Source organism: Neophocaena asiaeorientalis, unplaced genomic scaffold, assembly GCF_003031525.2.
Source record: "Neophocaena asiaeorientalis asiaeorientalis breed wild unplaced genomic scaffold, Neophocaena_asiaeorientalis_V1.1 scaffold1019, whole genome shotgun sequence".
NCBI lineage: Eukaryota > Metazoa > Chordata > Mammalia > Artiodactyla > Phocoenidae > Neophocaena > Neophocaena asiaeorientalis.
Window position 1 is genome coordinate 1,401,530 of NW_020173382.1, and position 2,859 is coordinate 1,404,388.

General features: G+C 42.7%; 1 non-coding gene across 1 annotated transcript; it reads left to right on the forward strand.

Moving 5' to 3' along the window:
- The first annotated feature begins 2,681 nt into the window (after positions 1–2,681).
- On the forward strand, positions 2,682–2,784 carry LOC112400701 (U6 spliceosomal RNA). Its single transcript, XR_003003454.1, has one exon. It is a non-coding gene; the product is annotated as a U6 spliceosomal RNA (small nuclear RNA).
- The last annotated feature ends 75 nt before the right edge of the window (positions 2,785–2,859 follow it).

Consider the following 2,859-nt stretch of genomic DNA (forward strand, 5'->3'; position numbering starts at 1 on the left):
TTGGTACAGCCACTATGGAGAACAGTATGGAGGTTCCTTAAAAAACTACAAACAGAACTACCATACGACCCAGCAATCCCACTACTGGGCATATACCCTGAGAAAACCATAATTCAAAAAGAGTCATTTACCAAAATGTTCATTGCAGCTCTATTTACAATAGCCAGGACATGGAAGCAACCTAAGTGTCCATCAACAGATGAATGGATAAAGAAGATGTGGCACATATATACAATGGAATATTAGCCATAAAAAGACACGAAATTGAAAAAAAAAAGAAATGCCCTGGAGCCTTTCCGCCTCTGCAGTCTGTGGGTCTGAGCCTCAAGTTGGACAGCATGGCAGTGTAGCCAAAGGGGATCTGAGATTGGAGGCCATTTGGTTTATGCCCATTTGGGGGTCTTAAACCCTCATGAAACTGAATGGGTCTTTTTAATTTTGTTGCTGAGTTAGTGGGGTAATTGCTTCAAATTCCATTTTGTTCTGGCTGGGGCCTCATGCTCTTGTTTTTGTCTCTTGAGGACTGTACTTGATTTTCTCACTTGAATACTGTAACTGTGCTGTCCGCAGTGTCCCTAGGGGGCGCACTCTTTGGCCATGTTCTCTGATAACTGGTGAACGATGAAGAGGTCCTGCTCGTTTTCAGTGACTAAATGGAACGGGAGTGTAGAGTTTTGATCCCGGTCATGAATCTTTCAGTGAACTCTCCTGTGAAGCACCCCCAGACTGTTCCTGGAGGACACCTCCTTGTTAAGGAGACACCACAGATCTGAAGGTAGTCTGCCCTGGATGTGACCAGAGGGAGGAAAAATGGCGTGGGAGGTGCTTCATATACCCTTTGGGGAGATTTCTCTCTGCATATATGTGTGTGTAAAAATATACATTGTGATTTTGCTTTCTCTAGCATGAACTCACCAAAGTTAACCTAATTAATGAACTTAGAGACCATTCGAAACCTTTTCTGGTTTCTTTATGCTATGCTGAAATCCACATATAATTAGCCATTCATGTTTAAATCCAGGAGAAATTAGTCATATTTGTAGGTGAAAATGTTGAGAAATAAAGAGGGAAGGGAGAGGTAGAAAAAGATCATGTACAGGCACAGTACATGTGTTTCAAATTTTTTTTTCCCTGAGACTCTGAAAAGAGAAATGAAGTTTTCCATTTACCAAGTCTATTAGGTTTTCTGATTTCAGAACATTCCTTCCCAGTTGTAAGCTAGAACTGAAATTCAGGCCAACTTCGTCTTATTGGACTTAGAAAGTATTTTCCAGGCAGAGTATATTAAGGCACAGCTTTTCTCGTAACTGATCAGTATATACAAAAACGTTTGAACAAATGCCTTCTTCATTCCATGGAAAATAAGGTTCTGATAAGATACAGGAATAAAAATATAACCACCTGTTCAATAAAGAGTTCCACTGGGGAGAGAGAGGCAAGGAGAATCTGTGTGTTCCTGTGTCCTCAGCCCAAGGACTTTCCTAGTCCGAATGACCTAAGTTACTAAAAGAAAAGTGGGTGAGTCCCAACCAATATATTCATAAAGTTTGCTGCTTTCTTAGAAGTTGCAACCGAGCGTCGGGCAATGCTCCTTGGGCATTTTTCATGGGCTAGTTTGCGAAAGTCAAGTGAAGGAATTGTTTGAATCTTCTTTGACAAGTGCTGTGTGGGCCAAAGCTTCAAGGAGATTTATCAAAGTCATTGAAGCAGCTTCTACAACAGAGGAGGAATGTAATATCTAAGTTGTGTAAACCTAGGCCATTCGGGCTGGGAGGCAGCTGAAGGTGAGGCTGTTTTAGCCGAGCCAGCATTTCGAATTCACTCTTCCTTTATCCTCCTTGGCCTACCTTCTCAGTAATGGATTTGTCAACGACAGGATTGACCTAACCAATTTCCTAACAGCAACGCCTTGTTGTCGAGCAAACAATTAGAGTAAGAATGTTGAGATTTGTGCTCAAATTGTATTTTGTTACACCGACTTCCTTCAGACCTCAAGTGAGTATGGTATGGAGAGCTTTAACATGAAATGATCTCTATGAAGAATTTCATTTTCCCAGGATCTTTGAATGAAATGGATACTGATCCGCTATTGTTTTCTCCCAGGGCTTACCTGGAGGGAGAACAGAGGGGCTATAGAAGTGTGTGCTCCTCTCTTTCTTTGGGGGAGAGATCAAGCAGATAAGAGTGAGGGATCTTCAACCAGCAGGGACTCCCCTTCAGAGCAGGAATGTGAACAGGTCAATTCTTCCAGCTCTTGATGGGTTTGGGTTAGGAGTTTGTGTGTATTTACATGTATAGAATTGGACACGCTAGCCCTGTCAGCTTGGGCTCATAAACAAATATGATCAAGGGACTCTCTTTACTTGATCTTTCCTTGACAAAGAATGTACATCCGCACAGGGCTGGAGAGTCCCACTCTTCCCTGCAGCCCGATGCCGCCATCAATCGATTCCCTGCGTAGCGGTAATGTACCAGGTGCAAACCTCCTTAAATGTTATCATCCAGCCCACATTTCACCATTTTGTTGATGAGACTATCACGGAAGACAATACATTTTAGAACACACAGAGGATCAGCAGAGCTTAGAACGTGCAGGTAAGGAAGAATACTTATTGGACCAGAAAGTCTGGAGCAGGGGCTTCACTGTTTTGTAAGTGAGGAAGGAATTAAAAGTCAGCATTAGGTGCTGGCTTCCAATATACTAAAATTGGAACGATATAGAGAAGATTAGCATGGCCCCTGTGCAAGGATGACACCCAAATTCGTGAAGCGTTCCATATTTTTGAATGGACTTGAGGACACGGGGAGGGGGAAGGGTAAGCTGGGACGAAGTGAGAGAGTGGCATGGACATATCTACA